The sequence below is a fragment of the Anser anser genome (assembly GCF_964211835.1).
Source record: "Anser anser genome assembly, contig: HAP1_SCAFFOLD_54, whole genome shotgun sequence".
NCBI classification, from domain to species: Eukaryota; Metazoa; Chordata; class Aves; order Anseriformes; family Anatidae; genus Anser; species Anser anser.
In genome coordinates, this window is record NW_028153609.1 from 205,049 (window position 1) to 229,686 (window position 24,638).

Below are 24,638 nucleotides of genomic sequence, written 5' to 3' on the forward strand. Positions count from 1 at the left end.
TAGCTGCATGTAGTTCAGCGGCTCAATCTTGACACCATCTGCAAGGAGAAGCAAAGTCCTCAGTGCCACGGCAAGCCCAAGTTGCTTGCAACGTTCAGACAAGTTCCCAGAGAAAGGGTCGCTAAGAGAAAGAGCTCCTGGGGCACGGTTTCTTTTGGGGAACTCAAGCTGTACCCTGACCGTTGGAGACAATCCTCTACTACTCCCAGGCCTTTCCAAAGAGCAGGGAGAACAAACCGTTCCGGACATGGGGCAGGAAGAGGGGGGCTGCTGCCTTCTCACCAGGGAGGAGCTCAGTGGGACAGTAGATCTCCTCCAGCCACAACTCATCGATGTCCAGCTCGAAGAAAGGCCTTCGAACCAAGAGCGGCTCTTCTTTGCCATGGAATTGCTCTTGGACAACAGCAAAGGTCCCGAGTCCTGCAACCCGAACGCCCTGCACACAGAAAAGACAGAAAGGCTGATGAGGGAGTTCTTGAGAGACGGGAAAAGGGATGGCTGTCAGAGCAGGGGGACACTGCTCTGTGCCCTGCCCACTCCTGAGGGACAATGGGGCAAGGTGGGGCACTTTGGAAAGCTTTGCAAAAGAGCCACATCCTCTGTTTCTTTCATCACCCCCCCCCACAGGATTTGCCAACATCCCTTGGCTAGAGAAGCACCCGGAGGTTTCCAGCACACGGATTAGGCCTGGGACTGACTCCCAGCAATTGTCCTAGGCACGGAGCCAGGATATTCCCCCCTCTCTCTGCTCGCCCTCCCCACTCAGACCGCAGGGAAGAGTGAAGCCCTAGGGTGTGCCAAACACCTGAGAGGCAGAGCACATCTGGCCTTGGTTTCTCTCCCAGCTAGCCAAGAAGCTGCTCTGGGCACCCTGGGCAGTCTCAGTGCACTGCCATGGTGGGATTGCTTTGCAGGGCCCAGGACACCAACCCACCTTATCCCGCTTCAGCTCTTCCAGGATGTACTTGGATACAGCATCCCAGATAGCCTCAGTCTCTGGAAAGCAAGGAAAAGACAGGTCAGGCTCCAGGCCAGCCAGCTCACAACCTCTTGGCAAGCACCTCACCCAGGCGATGACACATGCAGGCATACACAAGCACCCCAGAAAAACACCATGCAGGCACTCCTGGGACATTCCTGAGAGGCCTGTGGGAGCTGCAGGCCATGCCAGTCCCTGGGACACCAGAGGTCTTTCCTCCCAGAGCCAGATCCCAAAGAGGCACCAGCTCCCAGGGAAACCTGGCCCTGGACTGTCCCCCATCAGGAGAATTCTGAGCCATGGCCAGAGGAGCCCTGGGGCTCAGGGCAGCCCTAGCATCAGGACCCAGGAGTCCCGGCTGCCACATCGTTGATTCACATTGCACATGAATTCACATTGCATGATTCACATTGCACACGAGTTGCACATGAACTGATTTCAAAAGAAAATGTTTTCTACATGAAAGAGTCTTCTGAGACTGGTGAGAAATTGCGGCAAACTTCCTCTCTAAAGTCTGACACTGAATGTAGTTCTAAAAACCTTTCCTCCTTAGCTGTTACAGGTAGATGCCAAGATACAAAGGACGAGACTAAAAAACCTGACAAAGAGCATTACCAGAGAAAGAGGGAACATTCTCCTACTGAAGAGAAGGAGAGTCAAAAAGATGGTCATTCCAGCAAGAGAAGGTGCTCTCAGAGTGTGGAAGTCGTTAAGCAAAAGCGTCACAAGCAGGAGTATTGGGAGGGCAGCAGGTACAGATCTTTCCATAGTGAAAGGAACAGCCCTGATAGTGGCAGAAGACCAGTAAAAGATTCAAAGTACAGATCTCGAAGCAGAGGAAGAGCAGAACAAGATAGCACTAGCTATTACCATTCCAAAGGGGAAGGAAGTTGGAGCAGAGAAAGATACTATCAAGATGAACCACGGAAATGGGAAAAATGTAGATATTACAAGGATTACTGTTCACCTCATGCAGCAGGAGACAGTAGAGAGAGAAGGTTCTCTCACGGTGATAAAGACTTTGACAAATTGACTCAGCCTTACTCCAGCAGGTCACATAAGCGTTCTCATTACAAAAGCAGATGGCCTCACGGTTCCCTCTTGAGAGAGGAAGATGTACATCACTTCAGCACACCCAGAGCAGACTCGCATCGTCGCTCAGTAGCTCAGCAACATTCTGGAAAACATTCGCGTGAGAGACATGCACTTCCACCTGTGTCAGCTCATTTGGAGAACTGTCGCCAGAAAAGGGCAAAAGAAGGAAACAGAAAAAGACAATATACTCGTGCAGAAGGTAGTGAAAGTGAAATAGAAAGGAAACGCGGAAAGGTAGAAAAGGAGCTTTTAGGTGGCGAAAAGATGAAAAAATATAAGAAGTTCTAGAAGAAAAAGAAGTCTGAAGATAAACAGGGAGAGAAGGATTCCAAGTAAGCAGGGATTCCAGCATAAGCAGCATTTTTTTTCCTAATTCTTTTCTGGGGGCTTCTCATGTTTTGTTTTTTTTCATAGTTTCTACGTTATTTAGATAGCATAATCTGGCTGGGGATCATGACTGGGGATCATTAGGTTGATCAGTGAAGACAGGAAAGATGTTGCTGAATTGTGTCAGAGCACTAGCTTTGGGCCATGTAGTTCGAATCACATCTGCACACCATTCTGGATTAGGTTAAAACTTTTTTTTTTGTTTACTTGCACATATTGCAGAGCTACCCATTGTTAATGATCTGTGTCCCAACCAGGACCTACGGTCCTTCAATCTGAGGGCTTAAGTTTGCTGCATCTAAAGGAAGTTACATGTGCATAAAAGTACCACAAAATAGCTGCCATGCGGCAAATCATCCCCTGTGGTAAAATAAATAAAGTTTCCTATATGTAACAAGTGCCACACCTTTTTTTCTCTTTTTAACTTGCGTGTTTGTTTCAGACTTTATGATTTGTATTTCTCTGCGCTCCACTTTGACAATGCCAATCGCAAGCGTAACAAAAAGAAGAAAAAGGAGAAACATCAGGAAAGCGAACGGCTTCTTGGAATACTTAGATCCTCGTTTCCAGAAGAAAACCCGGGAGAAGAAGGAAGAATCCCGTCCTCCAGATGGCTCTTTATGAGAGCAATGCAGAAGTGAGGGCAGTGAACAACCTGACAAAGAAGGAAAGCCTTCCAGTGCAGGTGAAAGCAAGAAATAGAGCTCCATCGCATCCAGCGAGTATATTAAAGGTAAGCAGCTGCAGCATGTTTATGGGTTTCCTTTTAGATTAATCTAGAGATTATTTAAAGCAGTCTTTAAATGCTTGATGACTGAACAGTCTGCTGGATATTAAAAAAGAAGGTTGATGGAGTTTTTTTTTTTTTCCATTTTTGAATGACCACTAGGAAAGAAAGCTTGAAATAAAGAGGTTAAAGGCAAATAATTGTAATTTGACTTGATGATTAAGTGTCAAACAAGAGGAAGAGTTGCAAGATGCCTTATTAAATTCAGGCCAACCAAGTAGGAAAAATAAATTTGGGCAGCTGTATCTTGGAAAAGAATATAGTAGGTAGAAAGGAGGTTTAGTAGTCAAGATGCCAGATGATGACTTGAGGCTTACAGGCTAGTAATGTTCTAGTGAAACACAGTCTTCCTAAAAAAACCTGCCTGAATAATTCATTAGAATAACATGCTATGTTCAGCTATTTCATAACATAGAAACAGTGCTGACTGCTTATTCAGAGTAACATAAGTTGGTGATAATACTGAAATATTTTTGGTTCAGATGTAGGTCTGATTTCTCCTAAGCACACTGAACTCACAGCTCTTGATCCTCCAGAGGAGGCTTTGCAATTTACAACCTGGAGAATATGTAAACTTCCTGCTATTGTTCTACTGTTTTTGTTTTGTTTTGTGTTGTTTTGTTTTGTTTTCCTACTAGCATAGGCTTAAGACTTATAGAGAAATGGGCTGCTTTTCTTCATTTTCAACATTGGCTGTTCCTCCTCAGCCCCCCCACCCCCCTTTTTTTTCAGCCATAGGATATGTGACTGTATATTCTTGGGAGAGAGGTAGAAAAATATGTTTCAACTGTTGTTTTTTCAGCTCTGTGGGGAGAACAAATCCAGTGGTTTTGCATATTTTGGCTATTATTCAGAGCAGCAGGTGGAGGGAGACAGATGTGTTTGGTTTTTTACTGCATTGGCTTCAGAAGCAAGAGGGGAAAAAACACTTTCTCTGGGAGCTGAAGAAGGTGTAATAATCAACAGGATAGCTTTCTAAATGGCATATCTTTTAGAGTTTTCCTGCAGTCCTGAGTGTTTTTTTTTTGTTGCTGTTGTTGTTTTTTTTTTTTTACTTAAGAAGGTTTTACTCTTAATATTCACCTCCTTCAGCAAAAGTGAGAACTGTGTTTTTATTTTGTGCAGTGTCCTGGGACCTCCAAAATCTACTGCGAATGATGAATACCTTGAACAGTACCAATGTGATGACCGTGGAGGCAAGGAGAAACCAAGAAGTTCAAAAGAACATGAACTGATTTCAAAAGAAACTTCTCCACGTCTTGCTGCCTTGTGCCCGGCTCCCAGCTTGTCAGGATGGGGTCGGAAAGCCTCTTCCTCCTCTGCAGCAGCTTGCCAGGATGGCACTCTGAAACTAGAAAAGGAGGAAGCTCTTCAGAGCAGCTGCGTGGGCACTGCCTTTTAACCTGGTTCAAGTCAGCCAGCACGGGACAGGGACCACCTCCAGACAGCAGGGACCTGTTCCCTTACCTCTTCTCATCCTGCGCTCTCCTGCAGCTTCCTCCTGCGAGGGGGTGGAAACTTTGGCCTCTGGCCTTCTCCTCACAGTCAGATGAAACCTGGCAAACAAACGATGACACGGGCTTGAAGAAGGCTGGCCTCCTACCCGTTGCAGCTTGCTGGCAGTAATCCTCCTGGTGTCGCACAAGGCATGGCATCCCTTTTCCGTCATGTCCATGCATGGGGTTTGTTGTCAGTCTTCCCGCAGCACCAGAAAAGGTAGCCTAAATTCCCCTCCACATGCAGGCAACTCTCTCTGACGGGAATCGCAGCAGCGCGGGCACAAGAAACACAACCACAATGCCCCTCCCCTCCAGGTGAAGACACTCGTAGCCGAAACTCAGCATTAGTTAAGCAGGAACCAGTCCCCCGGGATTTAGCCCTGACTGGGTGCTGAAGGTGGAGACCCAGCCGCGCACGTTCCAAAGCAGGAGGTGGGAAGCCTCCCTCTGGGTCAGCCAAGGGCTGCGGAGGAAACGCACTCACCTTGGGAACATCGGGATCCCACGAGCGGTGGTCTCTCCACTGAAGGTAGTCGGATGCGCCGGCCACATTCTCTGCAAAGAGAGACAGACCTGCTGGAGGGTTTCTGAGGCGGTTTTCTCACGGCTCTCATTGACAGGAAGCAAACCTGTCTCCCAAGCCAAAAGAAAGCCTTCTCTCCAAAGCCCTCCTCCAAAGCCTCTTCCATGAACCTTTGTTCTGCTCTGCAGGAGCTGCATGGCAGAATATGGAGGCTGTACAGTAACATTGCCAGGCTTTTTGCAGGGGCAAGCGCCCAGATGCTCAGAAGAAACTCTCTTTGTTAATGGAGAAAGCAGCTAAGGGGGCAAGCGTGGGGAAAGGCATTTGACTGGCCTGCCACGTCCAGGCTGGCCAATAGCAGTCAGATTGCTCACCCTTCGCTAGGATTCCCAAAGAAATTGAAGTAGCCCCAAAACCTCACCAACTTACCCTGTGGAGCAGTGCGACCAGGTCCGCAGTGCTCTCCAGACATTTGACACAGTCCAGATAAAACTTCATGCACAGGAAACCGTCTTCGCACGTCAGAACACCAATGTCCCTGAAGGCAAAGGGGATGTGCTCCTTGCTCCTCAGGAGGAAGCAGTACAAGAGGATGGTCTCTTGCACACAGTTCTTCACCACGTGCAGTGGGAAGGAGGTGGCTCGTGATAGCTGCATGTAGTTCAGCGGCTCAATCTTGACACCATCTGCAAGGAGAAGCAAAGTCCTCAGTGCCACGGCAAGCCCAAGTTGCTTGCAACGTTCAGACAAGTTCCCAGAGAAAGGGTCGCTAAGAGAAAGAGCTCCTGGGGCACGGTTTCTTTTGGGGAACTCAAGCTGTACCCTGACCGTTGGAGACAATCCTCTACTACTCCCAGGCCTTTCCAAAGAGCAGGGAGAACAAACCGTTCCGGACATGGGGCAGGAAGAGGGGGGCTGCTGCCTTCTCACCAGGGAGGAGCTCAGTGGGACAGTAGATCTCCTCCAGCCACAACTCATCGATGTCCAGCTCGAAGAAAGGCCTTCGAACCAAGAGCGGCTCTTCTTTGCCATGGAATTGCTCTTGGACAACAGCAAAGGTCCCGAGTCCTGCAACCCGAACGCCCTGCACACAGAAAAGACAGAAAGGCTGAGGAGGGAGTTCTTGAGAGACGGGAAAAGGGATGACTGTCAGAGCAGGGGGACACTGCTCTGTGCCCTGCCCACTCCTGAGGGACAATGGGGCAAGGTGGGGCACTTTGGAAAGCTTTGCAAAAGAGCCACATCCTCTGTTTCTTTCATCACCCCCCCCACAGGATTTGCCAACATCCCTTGGCTAGAGAAGCACCCGGAGGTTTCCAGCACACGGATTAGGCCTGGGACTGACTCCCAGCAATTGTCCTAGGCACGGAGCCAGGATATTCCCCCCTCTCTCTGCTCGCCCTCCCCACTCAGACCGCAGGGAAGAGTGAAGCCCTAGGGTGTGCCAAACACCTGAGAGGCAGAGCACATCTGGCCTTGGTTTCTCTCCCAGCTAGCCAAGAAGCTGCTCTGGGCACCCTGGGCAGTCTCAGTGCACTGCCATGGTGGGATTGCTTTGCAGGGCCCAGGACACCAACCCACCTTATCCCGCTTCAGCTCTTCCAGGATGTACTTGGATACAGCATCCCAGATAGCCTCAGTCTCTGGAAAGCAAGGAAAAGACAGGTCAGGCTCCAGGCCAGCCAGCTCACAACCTCTTGGCAAGCACCTCACCCAGGCGATGACACATGCAGGCATACACAAGCATCCCAGAAAAACACCATGCAGGCACTCCTGGGACATTCCTGAGAGGCCTGTGGGACCTGCAGGCCACGCCAGTCTCTGGGACACCAGAGGTCTTTCCTCCCAGAGCCAGATCCCAAAGAGGCACCAGCTCCCAGGGAAACCTGGCCCTGGACTGTCCCCCATCAGGAGAATTCTGAGCCATGGCCAGAGGAGCCCTGGGGCTCAGGGCAGCCCTAGCATCAGGACCCAGGAGTCCCGGCTGCCACATCGTTGATTCACATTGCACATGAATTCACATTGCATGATTCACATTGCACACGAGTTGCACATGAACTGATTTCAAAAGAAAATGTTTTCTACATCAAAGAGTCTTCTGAGACTGGTGAGAAATTGCGGCAAACTTCCTCTCTAAAGTCTGACACTGAATGTAGTTCTAAAAACCTTTCCTCCTTAGCTGTTACAGGTAGATGCCAAGATACAAAGGACGAGACTAAAAAACCTGACAAAGAGCATTACCAGAGAAAGAGGGAACATTCTCCTACTGAAGAGAAGGAGAGTCAAAAAGATGGTCATTCCAGCAAGAGAAGGTGCTCTCAGAGTGTGGAAGTCGTTAAGCAAAAGCGTCACAAGCAGGAGTATTGGGAGGGCAGCAGGTACAGATCTTTCCATAGTGAAAGGAACAGCCCTGATAATGGCAGAAGACCAGTAAAAGATTCAAAGTACAGATCTCGAAGCAGAGGAAGATCAGAACAAGATAGCACTAGCTATTACCATTCCAAAGGGGAAGGAAGTTGGAGCAGAGAAAGATACTATCAAGATGAACCACGGAAATGGGAAAAATGTAGATATTACAAGGATTACTGTTCACCTCATGCAGCAGGAGACAGTAGAGAGAGAAGGTTCTCTCACGGTGATAAAGACTTTGACAAATTGACTCAGCCTTACTCCAGCAGGTCACATAAGCGTTCTCATTACAAAAGCAGATGGCCTCACGGTTCCCTCTTGAGAGAGGAAGATGTACATCACTTCAGCACACCCAGAGCAGACTCGCATCGTCGCTCAGTAGCTCAGCAACATTCTGGAAAACATTCGCGTGAGAGACATGCACTTCCACCTGTGTCAGCTCATTTGGAGAACTGTCGCCAGAAAAGGGCAAAAGAAGGAAACAGAAAAAGACAATATACTCGTGCAGAAGGTAGTGAAAGTGAAATAGAAAGGAAACGCGGAAAGGTAGAAAAGGAGCTTTTAGGTGGCGAAAAGATGAAAAAATATAAGAAGTTCTAGAAGAAAAAGAAGTCTGAAGATAAACAGGGAGAGAAGGATTCCAAGTAAGCAGGGATTCCAGCATAAGCAGCATTTTTTTTCCTAATTCTTTTCTGGGGGCTTCTCATGTTTTGTTTTTTTTCATAGTTTCTACGTTATTTAGATAGCATAATCTGGCTGGGGATCATGACTGGGGATCATTAGGTTGATCAGTGAAGACAGGAAAGATGTTGCTGAATTGTGTCAGAGCACTAGCTTTGGACCACGTAGTTCGAATCACATCTGCACACCATTCTGGATTAGGTTAAAACTTTTTTTTTTGTTTACTTGCACATATTGCAGAGCTACCCATTGTTAATGATCTGTGTCCCAACCAGGACCTACGGTCCTTCAATCTGAGGGCTTAAGTTTGCTGCATCTAAAGGAAGTTACATGTGCATAAAAGTACCACAAAATAGCTGCCATGCGGCAAATCATCCCCTGTGGTAAAATAAATAAAGTTTCCTATATGCAACAAGTGCCACACCTTTTTTTCTCTTTTTAACTTGCGTGTTTGTTTCAGACTTTATGATTTGTATTTCTCTGCGCTCCACTTTGACAATGCCAATCGCAAGCGTAACAAAAAGAAGAAAAAGGAGAAACATCAGGAAAGCGAACGGCTTCTTGGAATACTTAGATCCTCGTTTCCAGAAGAAAACCCGGGAGAAGAAGGAAGAATCCCGTCCTCCAGATGGCTCTTTATGAGAGCAATGCAGAAGTGAGGGCAGTGAACAACCTGACAAAGAAGGAAAGCCTTCCAGTGCAGGTGAAAGCAAGAAATAGAGCTCCATCGCATCCAGCGAGTATATTAAAGGTAAGCAGCTGCAGCATGTTTATGGGTTTCCTTTTAGATTAATCTAGAGATTATTTAAAGCAGTCTTTAAATGCTTGATGACTGAACAGTCTGCTGGATATTAAAAAAGAAGGTTGATGGAGGTTTTTTTTTTTCCATTTTTGAATGACCACTAGGAAAGAAAGCTTGAAATAAAGAGGTTAAAGGCAAATAATTGTAATTTGACTTGATGATTAAGTGTCAAACAAGAGGAAGAGTTGCAAGATGCCTTATTAAATTCAGGCCAACCAAGTAGGAAAAATAAATTTGGACAGCTGTATCTTGGAAAAGAATATAGTAGGTAGAAAGGAGGTTTAGTAGTCAAGATGCCAGATGATGACTTGAGGCTTACAGGCTAGTAATGTTCTAGTGAAACACAGTCTTCCTAAAAAAACCTGCCTGAATAATTCATTTGAATAACATGCTATGTTCAGCTATTTCATAACATAGAAACGGTGCTGACTGCTTATTCGGAGTGATAATACTGAAATATTTTTGGTTCAGATGTAGGTCTGATTTCTCCTAAGCACACTGAACTCACAGCTCTTGATCCTCCAGAGGAGGCTTTGCAATTTAAAACCTGGAGAATATGTAAACTTCCTGCTATTGTTCTACTGTTTTTGTTTTGTTTTGTTTTCCTACTAGCATAGGCTTAAGACTTATAGAGAAATGGGCTGCTTTTCTTCATTTTCAACATTGGCTGTTCCTCCTCAGCCCCCCCACCCCCCTTTTTTTTCAGCCATAGGATATGTGACTGTATATTCTTGGGAGAGAGGTAGAAAAATATGTTTCAACTGTTGTTTTTTCAGCTCTGTGGGGAGAACAAATCCAGTGGTTTTGCATATTTTGGCTATTATTCAGAGCAGCAGGTGGAGGGAGACAGATGTGTTTGGTTTTTTACTGCATTGGCTTCAGAAGCAAGAGGGGAAAAAACACTTTCTCTGGGAGCTGAAGAAGGTGTAATAATCACAGGATAGCTTTCTAAATGGCATATCTTTTAGAGTTTTCCTGCAGTCCTGAGTGGTTTTTTTTTGTTGCTGTTGTTGTTTTTTTTTTTTTACTTAAGAAGGTTTTACTCTTAATATTCACCTCCTTCAGCAAAAGTGAGAACTGTGTTTTTATTTTGTGCAGTGTCCTGGGACCTCCAAAATCTACTGCGAATGATGAATACCTTGAACAGTACCAATGTGATGACCGTGGAGGCAAGGAGAAACCAAGAAGTTCAAAAGAACATGAACTGATTTCAAAAGAAACTTCTCCACGTCTTGCTGCCTTGTGCCCGGCTCCCAGCTTGTCAGGATGGGGTCGGAAAGCCTCTTCCTCCTCTGCAGCAGCTTGCCAGGATGGCACTCTGAAACTAGAAAAGGAGGAAGCTCTTCAGAGCAGCTGCGTGGGCACTGCCTTTTAACCTGGTTCAAGTCAGCCAGCACGGGACAGGGACCACCTCCAGACAGCAGGGACCTGTTCCCTTACCTCTTCTCATCCTGCGCTCTCCTGCAGCTTCCTCCTGCGAGGGGGTGGAAACTTTGGCCTCTGGCCTTCTCCTCACAGTCAGATGAAACCTGGCAAACAAACGATGACACGGGCTTGAAGAAGGCTGGCCTCCTACCCGTTGCAGCTTGCTGGCAGTAATCCTCCTGGTGTCGCACAAGGCATGGCATCCCTTTTCCGTCATGTCCATGCATGGGGTTTGTTGTCAGTCTTCCCGCAGCACCAGAAAAGGTAGCCTAAATTCCCCTCCACATGCAGGCAACTCTCTCTGACGGGAATCGCGGCAGCGCGGGCACAAGAAACACAACCACAATGCCCCTCCTCTCCAGGTGAAGACACTCGTAGCCGAAACTCAGCATTAGTTAAGCAGGAACCAGTCCCCCGGGATTTAGCCCTGACTGGGTGCTGAAGGTGGAGACCCAGCCGCGCACGTTCCAAAGCAGGAGGTGGGAAGCCTCCCTCTGGGTCAGCCAAGGGCTGCGGAGGAAACGCACTCACCTTGGGAACATCGGGATCCCACGAGTGGTGGTCTCTCCACTGAAGGTAGTCGGATGCGCCGGCCACATTCTCTGCAAAGAGAGACAGACCTGCTGGAGGGTTTCTGAGGCGGTTTTCTCACGGCTCTCATTGACAGGAAGCAAACCTGTCTCCCAAGCCAAAAGAAAGACTTCTCTCCAAAGCCCTCCTCCAAAGCCTCTTCCATGAACCTTTGTTCTGCTCTGCAGGAGCTGCATGGCAGAATATGGAGGCTGTACAGTAACACTGCCAGGCTTTTTGCAGGGGCAAGCGCCCAGATGCTCAGAAGAAACTCTCTTTGTTAATGGAGAAAGCAGCTAAGGGGGCAAGCGTGGGGAAAGGCATTTGACTGGCCTGCCACGTCCAGGCTGGCCAATAGCAGTCAGATTGCTCACCCTTCGCTAGGATTCCCAAAGAAATTGAAGTAGCCCCAAAACCTCACCAACTTACCCTGTGGAGCAGTGCGACCAGGTCCGCAGTGCTCTCCAGACATTTGACACAGTCCAGATAAAACTTCATGCACAGGAAACCGTCTTCGCACGTCAGAACACCAATGTCCCTGAAGGCAAAGGGGATGTGCTCCTTGCTCCTCAGGAGGAAGCAGTACAAGAGGATGGTCTCTTGCACACAGTTCTTCACCACGTGCAGTGGGAAGGAGGTGGCTCGTGATAGCTGCATGTAGTTCAGCGGCTCAATCTTGACACCATCTGCAAGGAGAAGCAAAGTCCTCAGTGCCACGGCAAGCCCAAGTTGCTTGCAACGTTCAGACAAGTTCCCAGAGAAAGGGTCGCTAAGAGAAAGAGCTCCTGGGGCACGGTTTCTTTTGGGGAACTCAAGCTGTACCCTGACCGTTGGAGACAATCCTCTACTACTCCCAGGCCTTTCCAAAGAGCAGGGAGAACAAACCGTTCCGGACATGGGGCAGGAAGAGGGGGGCTGCTGCCTTCTCACCAGGGAGGAGCTCAGTGGGACAGTAGATCTCCTCCAGCCACAACTCATCGATGTCCAGCTCGAAGAAAGGCCTTCGAACCAAGAGCGGCTCTTCTTTGCCATGGAATTGCTCTTGGACAACAGCAAAGGTCCCGAGTCCTGCAACCCGAACGCCCTGCACACAGAAAAGACAGAAAGGCTGAGGAGGGAGTTCTTGAGAGACGGGAAAAGGGATGACTGTCAGAGCAGGGGGACACTGCTCTGTGCCCTGCCCACTCCTGAGGGACAATGGGGCAAGGTGGGGCACTTTGGAAAGCTTTGCAAAAGAGCCACATCCTCTGTTTCTTTCATCACCCCCCCCCACAGGATTTGCCAACATCCCTTGGCTAGAGAAGCACCCGGAGGTTTCCAGCACACGGATTAGGCCTGCGACTGACTCCCAGCAATTGTCCTAGGCACGGAGCCAGGATATTCCCCCCTCTCTCTGCTCGCCCTCCCCACTCAGACCGCAGGGAAGAGTGAAGCCCTAGGGTGTGCCAAACACCTGAGAGGCAGAGCACATCTGGCCTTGGTTTCTCTCCCAGCTAGCCAAGAAGCTGCTCTGGGCACCCTGGGCAGTCTCAGTGCACTGCCATGGTGGGATTGCTTTGCAGGGCCCAGGACACCAACCCACCTTATCCCGCTTCAGCTCTTCCAGGATGTACTTGGATACAGCATCCCAGATAGCCTCAGTCTCTGGAAAGCAAGGAAAAGACAGGTCAGGCTCCAGGCCAGCCAGCTCACAACCTCTTGGCAAGCACCTCACCCAGGCGATGACACATGCAGGCATACACAAGCACCCCAGAAAAACACCATGCAGGCACTCCTGGGACATTCCTGAGAGGCCTGTGGGAGCTGCAGGCCATGCCAGTCCCTGGGACACCAGAGGTCTTTCCTCCCAGAGCCAGATCCCAAAGAGGCACCAGCTCCCAGGGAAACCTGGCCCTGGACTGTCCCCCATCAGGAGAATTCTGAGCCATGGCCAGAGGAGCCCTGGGGCTCAGGGCAGCCCTAGCATCAGGACCCAGGAGTCCCGGCTGCCACATCGTTGATTCACATTGCACATGAATTCACATTGCATGATTCACATTGCACACGAGTTGCACATGAACTGATTTCAAAAGAAAATGTTTTCTACATGAAAGAGTCTTCTGAGACTGGTGAGAAATTGCGGCAAACTTCCTCTCTAAAGTCTGACACTGAATGTAGTTCTAAAAACCTTTCCTCCTTAGCTGTTACAGGTAGATGCCAAGATACAAAGGACGAGACTAAAAAACCTGACAAAGAGCATTACCAGAGAAAGAGGGAACATTCTCCTACTGAAGAGAAGGAGAGTCAAAAAGATGGTCATTCCAGCAAGAGAAGGTGCTCTCAGAGTGTGGAAGTCGTTAAGCAAAAGCGTCACAAGCAGGAGTATTGGGAGGGCAGCAGGTACAGATCTTTCCATAGTGAAAGGAACAGCCCTGATAATGGCAGAAGACCAGTAAAAGATTCAAAGTACAGATCTCGAAGCAGAGGAAGAGCAGAACAAGATAGCACTAGCTATTACCATTCCAAAGGGGAAGGAAGTTGGAGCAGAGAAAGATACTATCAAGATGAACCACGGAAATGGGAAAAATGTAGATATTACAAGGATTACTGTTCACCTCATGCAGCAGGAGACAGTAGAGAGAGAAAGTTCTCTCACGGTGATAAAGACTTTGACAAATTGACTCAGCCTTACTCCAGCAGGTCACATAAGCGTTCTCATTACAAAAGCAGATGGCCTCACGGTTCCCTCTTGAGAGAGGAAGATGTACATCACTTCAGCACACCCAGAGCAGACTCGCATCGTCGCTCAGTAGCTCAGCAACATTCTGGAAAACATTCGCGTGAGAGACATGCACTTCCACCTGTGTCAGCTCATTTGGAGAACTGTCGCCAGAAAAGGGCAAAAGAAGGAAACAGAAAAAGACAATATACTCGTGCAGAAGGTAGTGAAAGTGAAATAGAAAGGAAACGCGGAAAGGTAGAAAAGGAGCTTTTAGGTGGCGAAAAGATGAAAAAATATAAGAAGTTCTAGAAGAAAAAGAAGTCTGAAGATAAACAGGGAGAGAAGGATTCCAAGTAAGCAGGGATTCCAGCATAAGCAGCATTTTTTTTCCTAATTCTTTTCTGGGGGCTTCTCATGTTTTGTTTTTTTTCATAGTTTCTACGTTATTTAGATAGCATAATCTGGCTGGGGATCATGACTGGGGATCATTAGGTTGATCAGTGAAGACAGGAAAGATGTTGCTGAATTGTGTCAGAGCACTAGCTTTGGACCACGTAGTTCGAATCACATCTGCACACCATTCTGGATTAGGTTAAAACTTTTTTTTTTGTTTACTTGCACATATTGCAGAGCTACCCATTGTTAATGATCTGTGTCCCAACCAGGACCTACGGTCCTTCAATCTGAGGGCTTAAGTTTGCTGCATCTAAAGGAAGTTACATGTGCATAAAAGTACCGCAAAATAGCTGCCATGCGGCAAATCATCCCCTGTGGTAAAATAAATAAAGTTTCCTATATGCAACAAGTGCCACACCTTTTTTTCTCTTTTTAACTTGCGTGTTTCTTTCAGACTTTATGATTTGTATTTCTCTGCGCTCCACTTTGACAATGCCAATCGCAAGCGTAACAAAAAGAAGAAAAAGGAGAAACATCAGGAAAGCGAACGGCTTCTTGGAATACTTAGATCCTCGTTTCCAGAAGAAAACCCGGGAGAAGAAGGAAGAATCCCGTCCTCCAGATGGCTCTTTATGAGAGCAATGCAGAAGTGAGGGCAGTGAACAACCTGACAAAGAAGGAAAGCCTTCCAGTGCAGGTGAAAGCAAGAAATAGAGCTCCATCGCATCCAGCGAGTATATTAAAGGTAAGCAGCTGCAGCATGTTTATGGGTTTCCTTTTAGATTAATCTAGAGATTATTTAAAGCAGTCTTTAAATGCTTGATGACTGAACAGTCTGCTGGACATTAAAAAAGAAGGTTGATGGAGGTTTTTTTTTTCCATTTTTGAATGACCACTAGGAAAGAAAGCTTGAAATAAAGAGGTTAAAGGCAAATAATTGTAATTTGACTTGATGATTAAGTGTCAAACAAGAGGAAGAGTTGCAAGATGCCTTATTAAATTCAGGCCAACCAAGTAGGAAAAATAAATTTGGACAGCTGTATCTTGGAAAAGAATATAGTAGGTAGAAAGGAGGTTTAGTAGTCAAGATGCCAGATGATGACTTGAGGCTTACAGGCTAGTAATGTTCTAGTGAAACACAGTCTTCCTAAAAAAACCTGCCTGAATAATTCATTTGAATAACATGCTATGTTCAGCTATTTCATAACATAGAAACAGTGCTGACTGCTTATTCAGAGTAACATAAGTTGGTGATAATACTGAAATATTTTTGGTTCAGATGTAGGTCTGATTTCTCCTAAGCACACTGAACTCACAGCTCTTGATCCTCCAGAGGAGGCTTTGCAATTTAAAACCTGGAGAATATGTAAACTTCCTGCTATTGTTCTACTGTTTTTGTTTTGTTTTGTTTTCCTACTAGCATAGGCTTAAGACTTATAGAGAAATGGGCTGCTTTTCTTCATTTTCAACATTGGCTGTTCCTCCTCAGCCCCCCCACCCCCCTTTTTTTTCAGCCATAGGATATGTGACTGTATATTCTTGGGAGAGAGGTAGAAAAATATGTTTCAACTGTTGTTTTTTCAGCTCTGTGGGGAGAACAAATCCAGTGGTTTTGCATATTTTGGCTATTATTCAGAGCAGCAGGTGGAGGGAGACAGATGTGTTTGGTTTTTTACTGCATTGGCTTCAGAAGCAAGAGGGGAAAAAACACTTTCTCTGGGAGCTGAAGAAGGTGTAATAATCACAGGATAGCTTTCTAAATGGCATATCTTTTAGAGTTTTCCTGCAGTCCTGAGTGTTTTTTTTTTGTTGCTGTTGTTGTTTTTTTTTTTTTTACTTAAGAAGGTTTTACTCTTAATATTCACCTCCTTCAGCAAAAGTGAGAACTGTGTTTTTATTTTGTGCAGTGTCCTGGGACCTCCAAAATCTACTGCGAATGATGAATACCTTGAACAGTACCAATGTGATGACCGTGGAGGCAAGGAGAAACCAAGAAGTTCAAAAGAACATGAACTGATTTCAAAAGAAACTTCTCCACGTCTTGCTGCCTTGTGCCCGGCTCCCAGCTTGTCAGGATGGGGACGGAAAGCCTCTTCCTCCTCTGCAGCAGCTTGCCAGGATGGCACTCTGAAACTAGAAAAGGAGGAAGCTCTTCAGAGCAGCTGCGTGGGCACTGCCTTTTAACCTGGTTCAAGTCAGCCAGCACGGGACAGGGACCACCTCCAGACAGCAGGGACCTGTTCCCTTACCTCTTCTCATCCTGCGCTCTCCTGCAGCTTCCTCCTGCGAGGTGGTGGAAACTTTGGCCTCTGGCCTTCTCCTCACAGTCAGATGAAACCTGGCAAACAAACGATGACACGGGCTTGAAGAAGGCTGGCCTCCTACCCGTTGCAGCTTGCTGGCAGTAATCCTCCTGGTGTCGCACAAGGCATGGCATCCCTTTTCCGTCATGTCCATGCATGGGGTTTGTTGTCAGTCTTCCCGCAGCACCAGAAAAGGTAGCCTAAATTCCCCTCCACATGCAGGCAACTCTCTCTGACGGGAATCGCAGCAGCGCGGGCACAAGAAACACAACCACAATGCCCCTCCCCTCCAGGTGAAGACACTCGTAGCCGAAACTCAGCATTAGTTAAGCAGGAACCAGTCCCCCGGGATTTAGCCCTGACTGGGTGCTGAAGGTGGAGACCCAGCCGCGCACGTTCCAAAGCAGGAGGTGGGAAGCCTCCCGCTGGGTCAGCCAAGGGCTGCGGAGGAAACGCACTCACCTTGGGAACATCGGGATCCCACGAGTGGTGGTCTCTCCACTGAAGGTAGTCGGATGCGCCGGCCACATTCTCTGCAAAGAGAGACAGACCTGCTGGAGGGTTTCTGAGGCGGTTTTCTCACGGCTCTCATTGACAGGAAGCAAACCTGTCTCCCAAGCCAAAAGAAAGACTTCTCTACAAAGCCCTCCTCCAAAGCCTCTTCCATGAACCTTTGTTCTGCTCTGCAGGAGCTGCATGGCAGAATATGGAGGCTGTACAGTAACACTGCCAGGCTTTTTGCAGGGGCAAGCGCCCAGATGCTCAGAAGAAACTCTCTTTGTTAATGGAGAAAGCAGCTAAGGGGGCAAGCGTGGGGAAAGGCATTTGACTGGCCTGCCACGTCCAGGCTGGCCAATAGCAGTCAGATTGCTCACCCTTCGCTAGGATTGCCAAAGAAATTGAAGTAGCCCCAAAACCTCACCAACTTACCCTGTGGAGCAGTGCGACCAGGTCCGCAGTGCTCTCCAGACATTTGACACAGTCCAGATAAAACTTCATGCACAGGAAACCGTCTTCGCACGTCAGAACACCAATGTCCCTGAAGGCAAAGGGGATGTGCTCCTTGCTCCTCAGGAGGAAGCAGTACAAGAGGATGGTCTCTTGCACACAGTTCTTCACCACGTGCAGTGGGAAGGAGGTGGCTCGCGATAGCTGCATGTAGTTCAGCGGCTCAATCTTGACACCATCTGCAAGGAGAAGCAAAGTCCTCAGTGCCACGGCAAGCCCAAGTTGCTTGCAACGTTCAGACAAGTTCCCAGAGAAAGGGTCGCTAAGAGAAAGAGCTCCTGGGGCACGGTTTCTTTTGGGGAACTCAAGCTGTACCCTGACCGTTGGAGACAATCCTCTACTACTCCCAGGCCTTTCCAAAGAGCAGGGAGAACAAACCGTTCCGGACATGGGGCAGGAAGAGGGGGGCTGCTGCCTTCTCACCAGGGAGGAGCTCAGTGGGACAGTAGATCTCCTCCAGCCACAACTCATCGATGTCCAGCTCAAAGAAAGGCCTTCGAACCAAGAGCGGCTCTTCTTTGCCATGGAATTGCTCTTGGACAACAGCAAAGGTCCCGAGTCCTGCAACCCGAACGCCCTGCACACAGAAAAGACAGAAAGGCTGATGAGGGAGTTCTTGAGAGACGGGAAAAGGGATGACTGTCAGAGCAGGGGGACACTGCTCTGTGCCCTGCCCACTCCTGAGGGACAATGGGGCAAGGTGGGGCACTTTGGAAAGCTTTGCAAAAGAGCCACATCCTCTGTTTCTTTCATCACCCCCCCCCACAGGATTTGCCAACATCCCTTGGCTAGAGAAGCACCCGGAGGTTTCCAGCACACGGATTAGGCCTGCGACTGACTCCCAGCAATTGTCCTAGGCACGGAGCCAGGATATTCCCCCCTCTCTCTGCTCGCCCTCCCCACTCAGACCGCAGGGAAGAGTGAAGCCCTAGGGTGTGCCAAACACCTGAGAGGCAGAGCACATCTGGCCTTGGTTTCTCTCCCAGCTAGCCAAGAAGCTGCTCTGGGCACCCTGGGCAGTCTCAGTGCACTGCCATGGTGGGATTGCTTTGCAGGGCCCAGGACACCAACCCACCTTATCCCGCTTCAGCTCTTCCAGGATGTACTTGGATACAGCATCCCAGATAGCCTCAGTCTCTGGAAAGCAAGGAAAAGACAGGTCAGGCTCCAGGCCAGCCAGCTCACAACCTCTTGGCAAGCACCTCACCCAGGCGATGACACATGCAGGCATACACAAGCACCCCAGAAAAACACCATGCAGGCACTCCTGGGACATTCCTGAGAGGCCTGTGGGAGCTGCAGGCCATGCCAGTCCCTGGGACACCAGAGGTCTTTCCTCCCAGAGCCAGATCCCAAAGAGGCACCAGCTCCCAGGGAAACCTGGCCCTGGACTGTCCCCCATCAGGAGAATTCTGAGCCATGGCCAGAGGAGCCCTGGGGCTCAGGGCAGCCCTAGCATCAGGACCCAGGAGTCCCGGCTGCCACATCGTTGATTCACATTGCACATGAATTCACATTGCATGATTCACATTGCACACGAGTTGCACATGAACTGATTTCAAAAGAAAATGTTTTCTACATCAAAGAGTCTTCTGAGACTGGTGAGAAATTGCGGCAAACTTCCTCTCTAAAGTCTGACGCTGAATGTAGTTCTAAAAACCTTTCCTCCTTAGCTGTTACAGGTAGATGCCAAGATACAAAGGACGAGACTAAAAAACCTGACAAAGAGCATTACCAGAGAAAGAGGGAACATTCTCCTACTGAAGAGAAGGAGAGTCAAAAAGATGGTCATTCCAGCAAGAGAAGGTGCTCTCAGAGTGTGGAAGTCGTTAAGCAAAAGCGTCACAAGCAGGAGTATTGGGAGGGCAGCAGGTACAGATCTTTCCATAGTGAAAGGAACAGCCCTGATAATGGCAGAAGACCAGTAAAAGATTCAAAGTACAGATCTCGAAGCAGAGGAAGATCAGAACAAGATAGCACTAGCTATTACCATTCCAAAGGGGAAGGAAGTTGGAGCAGAGAAAGATACTATCAAGATGAACCACGGAAATGGGAAAAATGTAGATATTACAAGGATTACTGTTCACCTCATGCAGCAGGAGACAGTAGAGAGAGAAAGTTCTCTCACGGTGATAAAGACTTTGACAAATTGACTCAGCCTTACTCCAGCAGGTCACATAAGCGTTCTCATTACAAAAGCAGATGGCCTCACGGTTCCCTCTTGAGAGAGGAAGATGTACATCACTTCAGCACACCCAGAGCAGACTCGCATCGTCGCTCAGTAGCTCAGCAACATTCTGGAAAACATTCGCGTGAGAGACATGCACTTCCACCTGTGTCAGCTCATTTGGAGAACTGTCGCCAGAAAAGGGCAAAAGAAGGAAACAGAAAAAGACAATATACTCGTGCAGGAGGTAGTGAAAGTGAAATAGAAAGGAAACGCGGAAAGGTAGAAAAGGAGCTTTTAGGTGGCGAAAAGATGAAAAAATATAAGAAGTTCTAGAAGAAAAAGAAGTCTGAAGATAAACAGGGAGAGAAGGATTCCAAGTAAGCAGGGATTCCAGCATAAGCAGCATTTTTTTTCCTAATTCTTTTCTGGGGGCTTCTCATGTTTTGTTTTTTTTCATAGTTTCTACGTTATTTAGATAGCATAATCTGGCTGGGGATCATGACTGGGGATCATTAGGTTGATCAGTGAAGACAGGAAAGATGTTGCTGAATTGTGTCAGAGCACTAGCTTTGGACCACGTAGTTCGAATCACATCTGCACACCATTCTGGATTAGGTTAAAACTTTTTTTTTTGTTTACTTGCACATATTGCAGAGCTACCCATTGTTAATGATCTGTGTCCCAACCAGGACCTACGGTCCTTCAATCTGAGGGCTTAAGTTTGCTGCATCTAAAGGAAGTTACATGTGCATAAAAGTACCACAAAATAGCTGCCATGCGGCAAATCATCCCCTGTGGTAAAATAAATAAAGTTTCCTATATGCAACAAGTGCCACACCTTTTTTTCTCTTTTTAACTTGCGTGTTTGTTTCAGACTTTATGATTTGTATTTCTCTGCGCTCCACTTTGACAATGCCAATCGCAAGCGTAACAAAAAGAAGAAAAAGGAGAAACATCAGGAAAGCGAATGGCTTCTTGAAATACTTAGATCCTCGTTTCCAGAAGAAAACCCGGGAGAAGAAGGAAGAATCCCATCCTCCAGATGGCTCTTTATGAGAGCAATGCAGAAGTGAGGGCAGTGAACAACCTGACAAAGAAGGAAAGCCTTCCAGTGCAGGTGAAAGCAAGAAATAGAGCTCCATCGCATCCAGCGAGTATATTAAAGGTAAGCAGCTGCAGCATGTTTATGGGTTTCCTTTTAGATTAATCTAGAGATTATTTAAAGCAGTCTTTAAATGCTTGATGACTGAACAGTCTGCTGGATATTAAAAAAGAAGGTTGATGGAGGTTTTTTTTTTCCATTTTTGAATGACCACTAGGAAAGAAAGCTTGAAATAAAGAGGTTAAAGGCAAATAATTGTAATTTGACTTGATGATTAAGTGTCAAACAAGAGGAAGAGTTGCAAGATGCCTTATTAAATTCAGGCCAACCAAGTAGGAAAAATAAATTTGGACAGCTGTATCTTGGAAAAGAATATAGTAGGTAGAAAGGAGGTTTAGTAGTCAAGATGCCAGATGATGACTTGAGGCTTACAGGCTAGTAATGTTCTAGTGAAACACAGTCTTCCTAAAAACACCTGCCTGAATAATTCATTTGAATAACATGCTATGTTCAGCTATTTCATAACATAGAAACGGTGCTGACTGCTTATTCGGAGTGATAATACTGAAATATTTTTGGTTCAGATGTAGGTCTGATTTCTCCTAAGCACACTGAACCCACAGCTCTTGATCCTCCAGAGGAGGCTTTGCAATTTAAAACCTGGAGAATATGTAAACTTCCTGCTATTGTTCTACTGTTTTTGTTTTGTTTTGTTTTCCTACTAGCATAGGCTTAAGACTTATAGAGAAATGGGCTGCTTTTCTTCATTTTCAACATTGGCTGTTCCTCCTCAGCCCCCCCACCCCCCTTTTTTTTCAGCCATAGGATATGTGACTGTATATTCTTGGGAGAGAGGTAGAAAAATATGTTTCAACTGTTGTTTTTTCAGCTCTGTGGGGAGAACAAATCCAGTGGTTTTGCATATTTTGGCTATTATTCAGAGCAGCAGGTGGAGGGAGACAGATGTGTTTGGTTTTTTTACTGCATTGGCTTCAGAAGCAAGAGGGGAAAAAACACTTTCTCTGGGAGCTGAAGAAGGTGTAATAATCACAGGATAGCTTTCTAAATGGCATATCTTTTAGAGTTTTCCTGCAGTCCTGAGTGGTTTTTTTTTGTTGCTGTTGTTGTTTTTTTTTTTTTTACTTAAGAAGGTTTTACTCTTAATATTCACCTCCTTCAGCAAAAGTGAGAACTGTGTTTTTATTTTGTGCAGTGTCCTGGGACCTCCAAAATCTACTGCGAATGATGAATACCTTGAACAGTACCAATGTGATGACCGTGGAGGCAAGGAGAAACCAAGAAGTTCAAAAGAACATGAACTGATTTCAAAAGAAACTTCTCCACGTCTTGCTGCCTTGTGCCCGGCTCCCAGCTTGTCAGGATGGGGTCGGAAAGCCTCTTCCTCCTCTGCAGCAGCTTGCCAGGATGGCACTCTGAAACTAGAAAAGGAGGAAGCTCTTCAGAGCAGCCGCGTGGGCACTGCCTTTTAACCTGGTTCAAGTCAGCCAGCACGGGACAGGGACCACCTCCAGACAGCAGGGACCTGTTCCCTTACCTCTTCTCATCCTGCGCTCTCCTGCAGCTTCCTCCTGCGAGGTGGTGGAAACTTTGGCCTCTGGCCTTCTCCTCACAGTCAGATGAAACCTGGCAAACAAACGATGACACGGGCTTGAAGAAGGCTGGCCTCCTACCCGTTGCAGCTTGCTGGCAGTAATCCTCCTGGTGTCGCACAAGGCATGGCATCCCTTTTCCGTCATGTCCATGCATGGGGTTTGTTGTCAGTCTTCCCGCAGCACCAGAAAAGGTAGCCTAAATTCCCCTCCACATGCAGGCAACTCTCTCTGACGGGAATTGCGGCAGCGCGGGCACAAGAAACACAACCACAATGCCCCTCCCCTCCAGGTGAAGACACTCGTAGCCAAAACTCAGCATTAGTTAAGCAGGAACCAGTCCCCCGGGATTTAGCCCTGACTGGGTGCTGAAGGTGGAGACCCAGCCGCGCACGTTCCAAAGCAGGAGGTGGGAAGCCTCCCTCTGGGTCAGCCAAGGGCTGCGGAGGAAACGCACTCACCTTGGGAACATCGGGATCCCACGAGTGGTGGTCTCTCCACTGAAGGTAGTCGGATGCGCCGGCCACATTCTCTGCAAAGAGAGACAGACCTGCTGGAGGGTTTCTGAGGCGGTTTTCTCACGGCTCTCATTGACAGGAAGCAAACCTGTCTCCCAAGCCAAAAGAAAGACTTCTCTACAAAGCCCTCCTCCAAAGCCTCTTCCATGAACCTTTGTTCTGCTCTGCAGGAGCTGCATGGCAGAATATGGAGGCTGTACAGTAACATTGCCAGGCTTTTTGCAGGGGCAAGCGCCCAGATGCTCAGAAGAAACTCTCTTTGTTAATGGAGAAAGCAGCTAAGGGGGCAAGCGTGGGGAAAGGCATTTGACTGGCCTGCCACGTCCAGGCTGGCCAATAGCAGTCAGATTGCTCACCCTTCGCTAGGATTCCCAAAGAAATTGAAGTAGCCCCAAAACCTCACCAACTTACCCTGTGGAGCAGTGCGACCAGGTCCGCAGTGCTCTCCAGACATTTGACACAGTCCAGATAAAACTTCATGCACAGGAAACCGTCTTCGCACGTCAGAACACCAATGTCCCTGAAGGCAAAGGGGATGTGCTCCTTGCTCCTCAGGAGGAAGCAGTACAAGAGGATGGTCTCTTGCACACAGTTCTTCACCACGTGCAGTGGGAAGGAGGTGGCTCGTGATAGCTGCATGTAGTTCAGCGGCTCAATCTTGACACCATCTGCAAGGAGAAGCAAAGTCCTCAGTGCCACGGCAAGCCCAAGTTGCTTGCAACGTTCAGACAAGTTCCCAGAGAAAGGGTCGCTAAGAGAAAGAGCTCCTGGGGCACGGTTTCTTTTGGGGAACTCAAGCTGTACCCTGACCGTTGGAGACAATCCTCTACTACTCCCAGGCCTTTCCAAAGAGCAGGGAGAACAAACCGTTCCGGACATGGGGCAGGAAGAGGGGGGCTGCTGCCTTCTCACCAGGGAGGAGCTCAGTGGGACAGTAGATCTCCTCCAGCCACAACTCGTCGATGTCCAGCTCGAAGAAAGGCCTTCGAACCAAGAGCGGCTCTTCTTTGCCATGGAATTGCTCTTGGACAACAGCAAAGGTCCCGAGTCCTGCAACCCGAACGCCCTGCACACAGAAAAGACAGAAAGGCTGATGAGGGAGTTCTTGAGAGACGGGAAAAGGGATGACTGTCAGAGCAGGGGGACACTGCTCTGTGCCCTGCCCACTCCTGAGGGACAATGGGGCAAGGTGGGGCACTTTGGAAAGCTTTGCAAAAGAGCCACATCCTCTGTTTCTTTCATCACCCCCCCCCCACAGGATTTGCCAACATCCCTTGGCTAGAGAAGCACCCGGAGGTTTCCAGCACACGGATTAGGCCTGCGACTGACTCCCAGCAATTGTCCTAGGCACGGAGCCAGGATATTCCCCCCTCTCTCTGCTCGCCCTCCCCACTCAGACCGCAGGGAAGAGGGAAGCCCTAGGGTGTGCCAAACACCTGAGAGGCAGAGCACATCTGGCCTTGGTTTCTCTCCCAGCTAGCCAAGAAGCTGCTCTGGGCACCCTGGGCAGTCTCAGTGCACTGCCATGGTGGGATTGCTTTGCAGGGCCCAGGACACCAACCCACCTTATCCCGCTTCAGCTCTTCCAGGATGTACTTGGATACAGCATCCCAGATAGCCTCAGTCTCTGGAAAGCAAGGAAAAGACAGGTCAGGCTCCAGGCCAGCCAGCTC